General features: G+C 44.2%; 1 non-coding gene across 1 annotated transcript; it reads right to left on the bottom strand.

Annotated features, from left to right (window-relative positions):
• Nucleotides 1–1,396: 1,396 nt before the first annotated feature.
• Nucleotides 1,397–1,503, bottom strand: LOC112314425 (U6 spliceosomal RNA). The gene has a single exon (XR_002975788.2). It is a non-coding gene; the product is annotated as a U6 spliceosomal RNA (small nuclear RNA).
• Between the last annotated feature and the right edge of the window lie 15,309 nt (nucleotides 1,504–16,812).

The raw sequence follows: 16,812 nt of genomic DNA, 5'->3' as shown, positions 1-16,812 counted from the left end.
GGGGTCTTCCATCTAACCCCCCTCAAGAGCACATTGCAGGCCCTAGACATGAATCATGAGTTGAGCATTTGGGTCCATCTGCCAAGACCCTCATTTGAAGTAGAACTCACACCCCTCAGCTAAAGCACAGAGCAAGAGGTTTTAGAATCATAGCCAGGTGATGAAGGGGACACGGGTGGGGAGTAAAGTGGGAAAAGGTGGCAGGACCCTGTGGTCTGCCACCATTTCAGCAGGGTGAGTAGGACCTTTTGGGTTTTGCAATCCAATGACCAGGATCCCAGGACTACCATCTCTGCCCCCCCCCAACACCTATTACTGGTATGTTCTTGGAGAAGATATTTGATTTCTCTTAACTTCTATCTTCTCATCAGGACAAGACTGAAATAAATAATGTAGATAGAAAACACTTTGTAAATGACAGACCAAAGTATTATTTTTTCTTTGCATAGCTTTCACTTGAAGTCAAATAACTTCAGATTTGGTAAATCTAAAGGCTAGTAGCATCTGTGAACTCTGTGGCCTTGTTCTTGCCAGAGCTGTGGTTGTGTGGGAGCAGAGATCTCTAGAAGGAACCTCAAGTGTGTATGGAGGGAAGGGGAGAGGTTCCTGAAGGAGAGGACACAGACATCTCCTGGGTGCTCAGGGCAGGGGCTGTGGTGTTGCCAGGCTGAATGGGAAATAAAGGTGCAGGTGGGTTCAGGTCCATAGTATCTTCTCTGTCTCAGCATTTTGGCCTTTCTCTGTGCATCTGCTCTGCTCTCTTTGCATTCAGTCAGCTTACATTACTTACTCACCATTTCTACTTACCTACAGTTTCAACTTATTTGTGAGCATGGTCTTCCTAACCCCATCTTTGCATAGACTTGCCGCTCTACCATCCACGGGCACCAATGGCAGTTTTCCTCTCAACATCTTTGTTCAAACCCCAGAAAGAACCTGATTGTTTTTTGACCCCTAAGACCATACATCATTATGGATCAGGTTTTCTTAGGTCCCATGCTTGCCCCTTACCCAGTCATCTGAGACTAGAAGAGCAGGGTCCTGTGCTCCTTAAGCAATGGAGGGTGAGGTTGGGGCGTGTTCCGTTAGAATGGGCTGCAGATGGGTGAGGAAGTGATCAGAAATCCTATGACACGTAGACAAATAACAGTGTCTCAACAACAAACTCTCCAGGTTCTTCATCTGGAAAGCAGATTATTATGAAGATTAAATGAGTTAGTTGGTGAAAGTGATCTGAACCTCATATCCACTTTCTTTTTCTTTAATTAATTTATTTTTTATTGTTGTCCAAGTACAGTTGTCCCCATTTCCCCCTACCACTCCCCCCACCCCACCCATCCCCACATCCCACCCTCAATCCTACCCGACTTTGGCTTTGTCCATGTGTCCTTTAAACAAAAATATGGAACTTTTCACAAATTTGCGTGTCATCCTTGCGCAGGAACCATGCTAATCTTCTCTGTATCATTCCAATTTTAGTGTATGTGCTGCTGAAATGAGCACCTGTCACCACTTTCTTAATGCAGGCCTTTATCACCTCTCTCCTGGGCTAACCCAAAAGTCCCCCAACTGGCCTCTTGGCCTCCAACTTTGCCCCTCCCCTCATCGAACAAATCTATTTTCCACTGAATTGCCATAGTGAGCTTTATAAAATGTAAATTTGAAGAGCTACAAGATCACATGATGGTGAGGATGTGATGCAACAGACATCTTATGTTTTATTGATGGGGCTATAATATTGCTACAACTCCAGTGACCAGTAGGCTGCAATACCTATTAATATTAAAAATACCATAAACTTTGATTTTATATTCTTGCTTTTGGCAATCTATCCTGTAGAAAGAAAACCACCCATATGTAATACTTACCTGAACAGGTAAAGCAATTTTATTACAGCATTATTTTAGGAGTCAACATAATTAAATAAATAAACTTACTTAAATAACCTGAATATCCAACAGTAAATGGTTAAATAAATTTTACTACATTCATGCACTGGAGAATTAGACACATTTTTAAAAATGAGGTAGTTCCACATCTATTGACTAGGAGGTATATCACTATGTGAGATAAACAGCTAGCTTAGGAAATGGTATGATGTCATTTCAAAAAAACAATGAGTGTGGACTTCCAGCCAAGATGGAGGTGTAGGTAGATACACTGTGCCTCCTCACTCAACCAAAAGAAGAATAACAACAAATTTAAAAACAAAAAATAACCAGAACTGACAGAAAATCGAATGGTATGGAAGTCTGACAATGGAGGAATTAAAGAAGAAACAGTCATCCAGTCTTGTAGGAGGGGCAGACACAGGCAGCCGAGGTGGAGAGGACACCTGGAAGGCTGCGGCTGGTGCACTGGGTAGAGGAGGTGGCAGCTAGTGGAGCAGGAAGTCCCACATTTGTGTGTAGATAAACTGGAGGAGCAACCTGGGGAGCGAGACAGACCATGCGACCCAGGGTTCCAGGGCAGGGAAATAAAGCCCCAAAACCTCTGACTGAAAAAACCTCTGACTGAAAAAACCCTGTGGGGGTTGCAGCGGTGGGAGAAACTCCAGCCTCACAGGAGAGTTCTTTGGAGAGACCCCCAGGGTCTTAGAACATACACAAAACCACCCACCTGGGAATCAGCACCAGAAGGGCCCAATTTGCTTGTGGGCAGCAGGGGAAGTGACTGAAAGCCAGCTAAGAGCTGAGCAAGCAGCATTGTTCCCTCTCAGACCTCTCCCCCACATACAGGACCCCAACGCAGCTATATAGGTTGCCCCTCTGTGGCGAATACCTAAGGCTCTACCCCTTACTACGTAACAGTCACATCGAGATGAAAAAAATATGGCCCAAATGAAAGAATAGATCAAAGCTCCAGAAAAAATACAACTAAGCGAGGAAGAGATGGCCAACCTATCAGATGCAGAGGTCAAAACACTGGTAATCAGGATGCTCACAGAAATGGTTGAGTGTGGTTGCAAAATAGAGGAAAGGTGAAGACTATGCAAAATGAAATAAAGGAAAATGAACAAGGAACCAATAGTGAAGGGAAGGAAACTGGGACTCAAATCAACTTCCTTCAACTGTTGGAGTAGAAGGAAGAAATAACCATTCAACCAGAACAGAATGAAGAAACAAGAATTCAAAAAAAAAAAAAATGAGAAAAGGGTTAGGAACCTCCAGGACATCTTTAAATGTTCCAACATCCAAATCATAGGGATACCAGAAGGAGAAGGGGAAGAGCAAGAAATTGAAAACTTATTTGAAAACATAATGAAGGAGAACCTCACTAATCTGGATGAAGGTAATAGACTTCCAGGAAGTTCAGGAAGCTCAGAGAGTCCCAAAGAAGTTGGACCCAAGGAAGAACACACCAAGGCACATCAAAATTACATTACCCAAGGTTAAAGATAAGGAGAGAATCTTAAAAGCAGGAAGGAGTTACCAACAAAGTAGTGCCCATAAGACTATTAGCTGGTTTCTCAAAAGAAACCTTGCAGGCAAGAAGGGGCTGGAAAGAAGTATTCAAAGTCATGAAAGGCAAGGACCTACATCCAAGATTACTCTATGCAACAAAGCTATCATTTAGAATGAAAGGGAAGATAAAGTGCTTCCCAGATAAGGTCAAGTTAAAGGAGTTCATCATCACCAAGCCCTTATTATATGAAATGTTAAAGGGACTTATCTAAGAAAAAGAAGAAGATCAAAAATAGGAACAGTAAAATGACAATGAATTCACAACTATCAACAACTGAACCTAAATAAATAAAAACAAAAACTAACTAAGCAAACAACTAGAACAGGAAGAGAATCACAGAAATGGATTTTACGTGAAGGGTTATCAGCTGGGAGAGGGAGATGGGAGAATGGGGAAAATGTATAAGGAATAAGAAGTATAAATGATAGGTACAAAATAGATAGGGTGAGGTTAAGAATAGTATACGAAATGGAGAAGCCAAAGAACTTATATATATGACCCATTGACATGAACTAATGGGGGGTATGCAGATGGGAGGGGTGTGCAGGGTGGAGAGGAATAAAGGGGAGAAGAAAATGGGACAACTGTAATAGCACAATCAATAAAATATATTTAAAAAAGAAAGAAACAAGTGTGAACAGTGGCATAATTATGCGTGTATATGTTCCTATTTGTTTGATGAACATGGAAATATGGAAAATTACTGAGTTCAGTGCAGTGTTTTTTAACCTTAGTAAAACATCAGAATCACTGGAAGGGCTTGTAGCAGTTTGGGTTTTTTTCCAATTTTTTGAAATTGAGATACAATTGACATGTAATTGTTATATTAGTTTCAGATATTCAACATCATGATTTGATATTGGTATATATTATAAAATGATCGCCACAATAATTCTAAGTAACAGCCATTAGCACAAATAGTCAAATTTTTTCTTGTAACAAAGAGTTTTATGATATACTCTCTTAGCAACTTTCAAATATACAATACAGTATTATTAACTGTAATCAGAAGACATTTCTAACAAGCTCCCAGATGGTGCTAATGCTTCTATTTCAGAAACACACTTAGAGAACCACTGGTGTAGAGGAGTAATAGAAATGGAGTGGGAGAAAATATGACAGTTTTCTTCCTGCAACTTTTCATTCTCCCACTGTATTTAGTACACTTATGTAACTGCTACCAGTTTTGAAGAGGAATATAGTAAAAGAGAGGGGAAGATCCTGAAAAAGGAAAGGAAATCTGGTTAGCCTACATCACTCCTTTTCCTAATGTCCTCAACAGCTCATACCACATGCTGGATAAAGTCCAAACTCATCAGTGTGGAGTCAAGGACTTTGGGGATTGGGCTCCTGCTTTTTTCCCCTTCATCCCTGTTTTGTCCATCAATGCTTGGCCAAAGTCCCCTGGCTGTCCAGAGCTGCCTGCGACTCCCAAATGTGTTCACTGTTTCACACAGCCTGGCCTTGCTTATGTAGCTGCCTGTGTGAGTTCCTCAAAGGCAGGGAGTGACTGGCTTGTCTTTGGATTCCCAACACCAAGTGAAGTTCTGTACAGATATAGTATATGCTTGATGAATTTTGTTGAATGGGAGGATGAATGAATGAATAGTGGCACCCAAAGAGAGCTGCTGAATTTGAACTTCCTATCCAGCTTTAACCTTAAATTTTAACCAAGAATTTTCTCTGAGGGGGTGGGCTGTTTCTAGTTCCCAGGTGTATGTGTATCAAGGAAATGCAAACGAACCCAAACACCCAACAGAATGGGCAGGTGTGTTTGAGGAGTCTGTGCTCCAGACCCACCTGCTTCTCCTCAAAGCTCTTCAGCCCCTCCTCAATTTTCCTGAATGCACTCAGTCTAAGTAGGTAATGGCATAGGGAAGATGGAGGGCACAGGGAGGTCCCAGCATGTGATTTCACAGGGGGGACTGCATTATTATGCTAATTCTCTTTGGAGCAAGAGAATTTTTATGAATGAATGGATGCCTATGGGTATGGATGTGTGTGCATGTGCGTGTTCATCTACAATTAATGATAAAGCCTCATTTGTGTGGACTTTGCAGTTTATAAAGCATTTCATGTTCATTATCCCATTAAGTCCCCATGAAACCCTGTAATTTATACAGAGTGAGTATTGTCATTTCCATTTTTCTGATGAAGAAAAGGTGTTGAGAGTTTAAGTGACTTGCTCAGGATTACATTTTGAGGATGCCTACCAAGATACAGAACAATGGCATCACCTGGTTCTGTTTCCAGGTGCTGAGGATGGGCCTTAGCCTCCAGGGACCCAATTCAGGAGGTCCTCCTTCCCATAACCCAATCACCCCTTCCTGAGGACTGTAGCACTCCAACATGCTCATGCCCTGTTAGTCAGCTCATCACTCATCAGACAGCTATTGAATTCTGTGATAAGAAATATATATTTGTTCTTTGATTCTGGTTCCTGACAGAAAGCTTTTAAGTCCTTTGGAATTGCCAGGGTGATAAGTGTGCATTTTTTTGTATGCTAATGAGAGGATGGGGACTGGTCACCGGAAAGACCAAGCCATGATTAGAAGCTTGGAATTTTCAACAACACAACAACAACAGCAATAATAATTACTCTAGATGAGGCATTGTGGGACAGCTCACATAAAAGGGGACTCTTTAACTGGGTCTCACTGGGTTCTACTGAGCCTCAGGTGTCTCACTGAACCTCAGGGTCCCCAGGAGCTCCTTTGGATGTTTAGAGATGTACATCAAAGTGACTGGGTTGACCAGTCAGCCTATTTTACTTTGAAGATTTGTCCCTGATGTGTGGGCCTATCTTCCATAGGACCTTCAGCACTTGAGAACAGGAGGAACTGCTGAGAAGAGGGCAAGCCTCCTATGGGCACTGGGACAGCTAGTAGGGGATGGTGGGGGTAAGCACAGAGGACAGCGTGCAGAGTCATGGAGTCAGATGGAAAGTGCAAGACTCAGTCCAGCAGCTGCTGTTCAAGAAAAGGGTGGGTGGGCTTTAGCTGGACATGCAGCCCCCTTCAAGCCTGGAGGATAGGATCACCATAAATGTACCACCCCTTATCTACTCTTCAGTCTTTCATACTCTGACACTTTCTTTTTAGTATTTGTCTTATTAATCTGCTATGGTCTGAGTGTGTTCCCACAAAATTCATTTATTGAATTCTAACCCCCAAAGTGATGATGGTATTAGAAGGTAGAGCCTTTGGGAAGCAATCAGATTGTGAGGGCAGAGCCCTAATGAATGGGATTAGTGCCCTTATTAAAGCAGCCCAAGAAACCTCCCTTGCCCCTCCCACCATGTGAGAATACAGCAAAAAGGTACCATTTATGAACCAGGAAGAGGGTCCTCATCAGTTACGAAATCTGCTAGTGCCTTGATGTTGGACTACCCAGATTCCAGAACTGTGAGAAATAAATTTCTGTTGTTTACAAGCCACGCAGACCATGGTATTTAGTTATAGCAACCACAAGAAGTTAAGACACTATTAGTTCCCCTTGGTCTTTCAGTCACTGGCTCTTTAGAAGGGGCAGTAGAAAAATCAAGAGTTTTGAAGCCAGGTAATGTGGTTAGACTCTGCCTTGACTACATACTAGCTCTATGATATTAGACTAGTCCCTTCTCTGGGCTTCATTTTCCTCTTTCAGTGAAACATGGATGATAGAAATAGTACCAAACTCACAAGTTCATGGTGAGGACTAATGCCCTGAGCTTGGCACATAGAAGGTTAGCTCCCTTCCCTATTGATCATGAGTCTCCTTTCTCTCTGCTCTCACCAGATATTAGAATGGCCACCCACCCACAGAATGCTGAAGGACTGTGGCTGTGTAAGTATACATTTTCATTTCCTTTTACAAATATGTAGAAAACAAAAAATATAGATAAGAGTGGCACCCTCCCCAGGGAAAAAGTCTGGTCGTGTGGCAGGGAAGAGGCCACCTTTAGGACGTGACAGAATTGGTGGTGGAAGTCAGGGAGCAGAAGGAATAGGCTCAAGACATCATCAATGCCCATCCAAGAGATTATTCTAGAACTTCAGAATCATCTTTGACTCCCTTTTCCTTCTCCCAGATTCAATTTGCTATTCTTCCTACAAATGTTTTTTGAGTGTCTGCTGTATGATAGACATTATTCTGCATCCTTCACTTCTACTTTAAACACATCCCTCTTACAGTTTGGCCTGAAGGCAGACCTTTTTTTACTGAATGTCTACCACATGAGCCAGGGCCACTGTGTTGGGTAGTTGATAATATTCTCTCAGTTAATCCTCACCACAGCCACAAGGAGGTACTAGTCTAGTATCCCCATTTTACAAGCAGGGGTCCTGGGGATCACTGGGGCTAAAGGACCTGCCCAACATCCCATGGTGAGTGAGGGGCCAGAGCTCAAACCCAGGTCGCCTTGCTCCAAAGGTTTGACTCTGCATTGGTTTTGTCTCTTGCAGTGGTATCCTCATGTTTCTTCACCCCACGCCATCCTCCAGGCCACCATCAAAATGACCTTTCTAAAGTTCCAACAGTCCTAAAGTCCTAAGTGGCCTTTCCAAGCCCTTCTCATACTTCTCTCGAATGCCTTTCCAGCCTTTTCTGGTGCTCTCCTCCTAGCCCTCAGCTGCAGTCACCACTCTCCAAGCAGGCCAAGAGTTTCCACATCTCTATGCCTTGCTCACACAGGTTTACTCCCTTCTCTAGACAGCCAGATGGACACTCACACTCACTTCTCCTGTGAAGGCTCTCCTGACCCTCCCAGCAGAATCAGTAGTTCTGTCCTGTGTCCCCAGACCACTTGCCTCTGATCTCTCTATAGCCCCCATCCTCCAGTATATCAACTAATTTATTTTTCATTCCTGGCTGAGTCTCACTTATCCTTGTATTCCCAGTGTCTTGTACAGTCAGTGCAGGGCACATAAAAATGTTCTAGATGCTTTTGTTGAGCTGAGTTAAAATTAAACTGTCAGACTTGTCCCCCTACACTCTACTCACCTGAGGCTGCTTTCTGGGCCCTATCCATGCCTGCCTGTGTCTCCTCAAAACCTCTCCTCGGTCTCATTCTTTCAGGAGCTCTTGTTAGAGAGTCAAGGTTCATGTCCAAAGCCTTGGCACCACTATCGCCTCATGCTGCAATTGTCTGGGCCTCTGGCCTCTTGGACTCCCTGTTGTCTGGCCACTCTCTCTCTCCCTTTCAGCACCTCGATACCACTATGAGAAGCAGCTGGAAATAGTATATTGACCCCCAGGAATTCCTGTGGAGTGGGATGGGATGGGAATTGTCCAGACTGATTAAATGCTAGCCACATATGGATGAAAGAATAAGCACCATTCCACAGGTGGGAAGTAAGTCTCAGGGAGCAGGATTGTCCAGAGTGGGGCTTTGTGGAGGGGTGCAGGCCTTCTCTGGGCCTCTGGGATGGGAAGAAGAGCCTTCCACTGATGTGGTCCTTTGGACTGGGGTGAGAATGAGGAGCTTCTCCTGAAGGCTTTTAGAAACACCATTATGACTAACCTCCACAAACACCAAGGGTGGTTACTTTAACCCTCACTTCCCTGAAGAGAAAACTGAGCTCCTGAGGCACATGCCCACACTTGCCAAACAGCAGAGGAGTTAAGGTAGGATTTGAATCCCTCTCTGAGGAGAGACCTAGGACAGAAAAATCTCTTGGATATCTGAAATGACTTGACTTATGAAAGTGCTGGCTGTTAGGATCCCTGAGTCTAGCCTAATTCCAGTTCAAGAAATCCTGATAGATTCATTCAGCCTCCCAGAGCTTTGCTTCATAGTCATAATGGCTGCCCATTGAGTGCTGCTTGATTTGGCATCAAAACAAAGACATATCCCCTCTTGGTCAGTTTGTACTTCTGCTCTTCTTTTGGTGGCATAATGGCACCAGGTGTTAGACTGGTGGAATCAGACCAGACCTTGGTTCAGCAACCTCAGTACTTGAGTTCTGGCTAAGAAAGAATTCAGAGAGAAGATTCAAACTATAAGAGAAAGTTTATTTAGAAAGTCACAGAGGTAGAAGAAATGAGCCATAGAAGAAATGGGCTCAGGAAACAAGTTACAGAGCAAAAGAAAGGCCCTTGGAGCTTAGGAGAAAGAGAGAGGCAAGGAAAATTGGCCTGCGGGGAGGGCATGGGGAAAGGCACAGAGCGTGCTCCATAGAGAGAGCCAAGCTGAGCCCTTGTCTTGAGAGTATTTATCTGGAGACCTCAGTGGAGGATCCCAATAGAATATTCATCAGCTTCCCTGGTGTGTCCTTTCAAGGTCATAGTCTCCTCTGCTTGATTGTCACCAGAACAGGAGGTCATTAGTCAATGCAGCTGGTCCTGAGGTCAGCCCTGGCATTACTTGACTAGTTTTGCTGCTTTTCTGGGCCTGGAACAGAAACTCAGCTGAGGCCTAGATGTATTTAATGTGGGTCAGAATTTCACTGTCCTGAGGACTTAATGCTTAAGGACTTTTCTCTGGCCCTCTTGTTTCCCCTCTAATGGGGTTTAACCCACATGACTAGCAACATGCCTGGGGAGGAAAGGTTGGGGGGTCTAAACCTCATGACCAGCAATATGCTGGGGGAGGAAAGGTTACACTGGAGGTGGGGTCCTTTTTTTTCCAGTTTTGCCCATTGCTAGACACCTGGAGTTTTCTGGGCTAATGATGTTCTGTACCTGGCCCACCGTCCTTGCTCTGCTCATGCCTGTCCAATTGCCTACCACACTTACACCTCCAGCTCGCAGCTCCTTTCCAGTGGTTGCTGACAGAGATTCTCTCCCTACCAAACTTTTGTCAGGCTCCTCTGAGCTCTCTTCTCTACATGGCCATGACCTTGGGCTTCTGAGTCTGTCCTTGCAGAGCCCAATTTTAGCAAGGATCCTGCTAAGCCAGTTTAGAGAGACTGCCCAGTCTTAATATGTAATCACCCATGCCTGCCTTCAGCAACAACTCCCCTCCCCTTGATGTCTCCTATTGGAAATTTTCCACTCACTGGCCCTCTCACGCTTCTTCTTGACTATAAATCTCCACTTGTCCTTGCTGGATTTGGAGTTGAGCCCATCTCTCCCCTATTGCTATAGTCTTGAATACAGTCTTCTTCACCGTTTTAACAATTGTCACAATTTTTTTCTTTAACACTGCTTCCACATCATGAGCTTGGGCAGCGGCTAAGACAAGAAAAAGCAGTGAGTCATCTCACACCTTCCTACTCCTGTTGATCTTCAGTCCTGACTGGCACAGCAAGTGGGAGCTATTGCAGGAGACAGGGTGAAGCCTCAGGACTCCATAATCGAGGGGCATAGCAAGAATCAGCTGCCCTTGAAGAGCAGCCTACCTTGGGTGGGTCTCCTTGGTAACTGAAGCTGCCAGGCTGTGTAGCCAGTGCAGATATTTACCTTGTACTGTGGTGTACAAGGAATGTCGCCCTACTCTCTTTACTCTTCACATGAAATGAAATCTGATGTTGGACTCCCATCCTACCAGGTTATCAGAGACTCTTCCCTACTAACCCTTTCCCTTGGGCCAGGGCGTGCACAGAACAAACAGGTCCCCACTGACACTGTCTCCAGCCCTGTGTGGACCTGGAGGGTGTTCCGTTATGTTGCTCTTCCACCAGATCTTGGAATAAGAAAAGATTCTCCCTAAGGCTCCTTGTCAAGACATTCCCTCTAAAGCCCTCTCCTCTGACCAGCCTTGGAAATCCCTCTCTTCCCCTGAATGCACTCAGCACTCCCTCATCCCTCTCTGAAGGCCTGCCATAATCCAGTCAAGAAATACATGGTGGAAGCTGTCTTCTTGTAACCTCTGCTTCCTTTTTGAAGAGGGAGAGAAAATTACTTTTAGAATAAAACAAATTAACAACTGAATAAATCATCCTGCCCGTGCCTGGCTTCACCAGGACAAAGTAGAGGGGTGTTTATGTTGCCAGGCTGAGAGGAGCAAGAGGGGAATTGCAAGAAGCAGGCCATGGAGTAGGGTGAAGAGTCTTCATAAAAGGAGCCACTTTCATACAAGGAGGAGCACTATCTACAGCCCCCTCCCACCCCAGTGTCCCGAACCTGTAACTTCGAAGACCTCCAGGAAGGGGGTCAGGGTGGTGGTATACCTTACCCTGAGAGCTTGGCAGAGGTCTAAGGAGACAGTGTGTTTGTTCATAGAATTTGAAATGGGGAAGGGTTCAGAAGGAAGAATGAAAATGATAAAACTCCTGCTGAAAATACCAGCAAAGTTTCTGTCCCTCTGCTTGTTTTGGAATCTGGGTGTGCATGGGGGCCTTCCTGCAAGAGAGGGAGTCCTGCACTGACCTCCTGGCCATGTCCATTTCTCCCTGTGTGTGTATGCACATGAGTGAGTGTGCACTAGCTCTTGGGCTGTGCTGGGTGGCTCAGGACCAGAGGGAGTGGCTGTGTGCCATTCCACCTAGAACACTATATGCTAATGAAAGAGGCATTACAATGCCATTCCCCCAGGGCCCGAGCTCAGATCACATCTCCATTAATACACTCCTGGAGTGCATTGTGATTGGCATTGCTACAATAAACAGTAAATGAGTGAATAATAATTGGCCATCTATTGAAAGTGTTGCTGAGGTTGCCATGGCAATCACACCTTTTATTAAGCTTTATTAAGCTGCAGCTGTGGGGAGTGCTGCGGTGGGGGTGGAGGTGGGGACTGGCCTCCCTGGGCACCCTGCAGAGGGCCTGCCCACCTCAGTGACCTTTCCCAGGAGCTCTTGAGGTACAGAGTCCAGATGGAGGGTGGGTTGCTTTTTTTTTTTAAGCATTCACCTTCTCTGCAGTTGGGAGGAGTTGTTTAAGCCCTAACTTTTAGAGAAGGAAAGGTTTTTCTCCTATCTTTTCCTCAAACACATGAGGAATGGGAATGGGGTACAATGCTGTTCTATTTCCCTTGAGCGTTTTCCCCCTGACCAATGGTAAAAATTAAAATTAGAAAAATAAAATTCACTTTAGGAGCAAAAATTATATTCATTTTAATTTAGAATGATGACTAAAATCTTTCAGATAAAGTGCCATTATCCTGTCTACTATTCCTCTCCCTCCCCACCCTCCACCAAAGAATGCTAAACCCTCTGGGCAAGGAAAAGATTTTAATGTGAAACTATCTAGAATATCAGATCGTTGTAATTCCTGTCCAGCAGAAACAAGCAGTTCAGTACCATTCTTTCATGCAAGAGTATAAGACACATTCTCTTGGTCTCTCTTGCTCTCTCTCTCTCTGTCTCTCTGTCTCTCTGTCTGTCTCTCTCTCTCTCTCTCTCACACACACACACACACATGCAAAAGAGAGATTCAGGAACTTCTTTCTTTGCTTGTGGGTCTGTTCCTGCTGAATTCTGATCTCAGTGTCAGTGGGTATGTTTTGACACATCAAAAGATTATAAGTGAAGGACTATGGAGAGAATGGGGAGAACCAGGAACATCCCTTCATTTTTGTGGATTTTAAAACAAGTAGCTTATTGTTAAAACTGTTCAGAACTGTCTGCTTTATGCAACTTGAAGAGAGTCGGACTTGAAAATGTTCACTGGCAAGTCAGGGAAACATTAACTTCAAATATTTTTTCTGCAGTAGATATACATTATACAGTCTGTAGTTTATGTCAAAGTACTTCAGTATAGTATAGGGTGTGAGTTGCCAAATTTAGCAAATTAAAATACAGAACACATTTAAGTATAAATTTGAGAGGAATACCAAATAATTTCTTAGTATAAGTATGTGCCAAATATTAAATATATTTTACCTGGCAACCCTGACTGTGAGATATCCTTTTGATCCAAATTCTAGGGGGCGAAGATGACGGCAACATAGGTGGGAGCGGAGTCCACTTCTCCTCAACGCCAGGGAAATACCTAGCTGATCTGAGGAGCAGAGCGAACAGCCAACAGTATTCCAGCATATACGAAGATCAGAGACCAAAGATAGAGGACACTGAAAGATCTGACGGTAAGAAGAGTGCTCAAGGACAATAAGGTCCACGGGACCCAGGACCGCGCGGTACAAGGGCGGCAGAAGCGCCAGCCCTGGCGCAGGGGCTGCGGCAGGAGTCTTGGGAGAGGGCCAGGCTGCGCTGTGAGCAGCCAGGTGCTTGATTAGACCAGGGGGGCTTGAAAAGGAGGAATTTCTCAAAAAGAAAAAGAAAATAGAGACACTCAGGGGCTAATTAGAGAACTCTCGGTAGTAGCCGAGGCCCCTGGCGCCCCTCCCCCTCCACCCCTGGACTGCTACTCTCACCTGAGGTCAGGTCCAGCGAGCGCGAGCAGATTAGCGAACGGGACCCACACTTGAAACCCCGGAGGGGCGCCCACACCTGAAACCTCCGAGATAATTTGGAGCAGAGACTAGCTGCTCCACCCACAGGCCCAAAACCTGGGAACCGAGTGCCGCGTGATTCAGTCCCAGGGCGGCCCCGCCCGCCCGAGAGACTCAAGCCCAGGGCGGCTGGATCGGGCTCCCAAGCACAGAGCCTGTGGCTCAGCGGGCTGCGCGCGCTCACCAAGCACAGGGCCGGCTGGGTGCCCGTTTTCCAAACACAAAGCTGCTGGCGAGTGTCCTAACCCCAAGGTGGCTGAATCCGCCACCTGCGCGCCAGCGTTCCAAGCCCTGGCGGCTCGATTGGCCCGCCGGCTGCGCGCTCAGGGCACAAAATAACATCACAGACCCAAAGCGGCTGGATTCCCCTGCTGCGAGCGCACGCATCACAAGCCAAAGCGGCTGGATTGGCTGATCAACGGACTGATTGACTGCCAGGGACCACACCTACAAAACAGCAATGAGTGTGACCCAGGAAGAGAGAAAAGTGAAACCAATCCTTCCAACCACCCCCTCCCGTTGCACAGACAGGACACCACCAGAAATAACCTGACCGGTTTAAAGCCAACAGAAGATTTTTTTTTTTTTTATCCTTTTTCTTTTTTTTCCTTTCCCCCTGAATTCCTTCTTCCTCTCTCTTTTTTTCTTTTTTTTCATTCCTTCTTCCTCCCATCCTTTACCATTTTTATGTCTTCTTCCTGCCTTCTTTTATATATTTCTATGTTTTAATTTTTGTTAAAATTCCTTCTTATCTTGCCTCCGATCTTTCTTTATTCCTTCTTCCCTCCTTCCTTCCTTTCCTCCTTTCCTATTTCCTTTTTCCCTCCTTCCCATCTTTGTTTTGGTTTGTTTTGTGTGTGTGTGTGTGTGTGTTTTTTTTTTTTTCTTTTCTTTCGCCCCCCCTTTCTCTTTTTCCACAGGTGAGACAACAAAACCTGGAGTGCTGAAAAGACTAGAGTTAGACCGTGTTAAACACATAAACGTCAGCTCAAGACCAGTGAGCACAGGAGAGTAAGGAGACAGCACCACCGAATCCCATTGGCATTCTACCATAGAAGTTCATATCATAAATCCAGGGAGTCAGAACAAAGCAATTTAAGACGCAGAGGCCAACAAGAAGAGCCTCACAAACAATGGGAAGACAAAGAAACAATTCCCAAATGAAAGGAAAGGAGGAAGTCTCAGAAAGAATACTAACTGAAAAAGAGGCAAGTCAACTATCAGATACTGAGTTCAAAGCAATGGTCATCAGGAAACTCACTGAGCTCTCTGAGCTCAAAGAGAACTACCAGAAACTACAAGGAAACTACAATGAACTCACTGCAAACTATATCAACATGAAAAAGGATATAGAAAATATCAACAAGAGCCAAGCGGAAATGAAGAATACAATTTCTGAATTGAAGAACACAGTAGAAGGAATTAAAAGCAGACTTGATGAAGCAGAGGATCGGATCAGCGAGCTGGAGGATAAAGTAGAAAAAAACACCCAGAAGGAGCAAGAAAAGGAAAAGAGGCTCAGAAAGAATGAAGAGGCAATAAGGGAAATGCAGGACAACATGAAACGTAACAATATCCGTATAATAGGAATACCAGAAGGAGAAGAAGAAGAGCAAGGGATAGAAAACCTGTTTGAAAAAGTAATGATGGAAAATTTCCCTAATCTGAGGAGAGAAAAAGTCACCCAAATCCAGGAAACACAGAGAGTCCCAAGCAAGAGGAACCCAAAGAGACCCACTGCAAGACACATCATAATTAAAATGGCAAATTTCCAAGACAAAGAGAGGATCTTAAAGGCAGCAAGGGAGAAAAAGGAAGTAACATACAAGGGAGCCCCAATAAGGTTAGCAACTGACTTCTCAATGGAAACGCTCCAAGCCAGAAGAGAATGGCAAAAAATATTCCAAGTACTGAGAACCAGAGGCCTGCAACCAAGACTACTTTACCCAGCAAGGCTCTCAATCAAGATAGAAGACCAAATAAAGAGTTTCCCAGACAAAAAAAGTCTAAAAGAATACAGCTCCATCAAACCAGCTCTGCAAGAGATGCAAAAGGGACTGCTTTAAGGAAAGGAAGGAAAAGAGAAAGACAGAGGAACACAGGTAGGAAATAATGGCAATGAATAACTACCTATCAATAATAACCTTAAACGTAAATGGATTAAATGCTCCAATCAAAAGACATAGAACAGCTGAATGGATAAGAAAACATGACCCACACATATGCTGCCTACAAGAGACCCATCTCAGAACAAAAGACTTACACAGACTGAAAGTGAAGGGCTGGAAACAAATTTTCCAAGCAAACGGACAGGAAAAAAAAGCAGGGGTAGCAATACTCATATCTGACAAAATAGACTTCCAAAGAAGGGCCATAAAGAGAGACCCAGAAGGTCACTTCATAATACTCAAAGGAAGAATCCACCAAGAAGACATAAACATTGTAAATATATATGCACCCAACATAGGAGCACCCAAATACATAAAGAAAATCTTGGAGGATTTCAAGAAAGATATTGACAGCAACACAATTATAGTAGGGGATTTTAACACCCCACTATCAAAAATGGACAGGTCTTCCAAACAAAAGATCAACAAAGATATTGTGTCACTTAACAATACCTTAGAGGAAATGGACTTAACTGATATATACAGAGCTTTTCATCCCAAAGAAGCAAAATACATGTTCTTTTCAAGTGTCCATGGAACTTTTTCAAAGATAGACCACATGATAGGACACAAAGCAAGCCTCAACAAATTCAAGAAAATTGAAATCATGTCAAGCATCTTCTCTGACCACAAGGGTCTGAAACTAGAAACCAACGCCAAGGGTAAAAACCCAAAACACTCAAAAGCATGGAGACTGAATAGCATGCTATTAAACAATGAATGGGTCAAGAACGAGATTAGGGAAGAAATCAAAAAATTCCTGGAAACAAATGAAAACGAACTCACAACAACCCAAAACCTATGGGACACAGCAAAGGCAGTCCTGAGAGGGAAGTTCATAGCAATACAGGCCTACCTTAAGAAGTT

This window comes from Desmodus rotundus, chromosome 5 (genome assembly GCF_022682495.2).
Source record: "Desmodus rotundus isolate HL8 chromosome 5, HLdesRot8A.1, whole genome shotgun sequence".
Lineage (NCBI taxonomy): Eukaryota > Metazoa > Chordata > Mammalia > Chiroptera > Phyllostomidae > Desmodus > Desmodus rotundus.
Note: the sequence above shows the minus strand (reverse complement) of the source record. Positions and strands in the feature narration are given on the sequence as shown.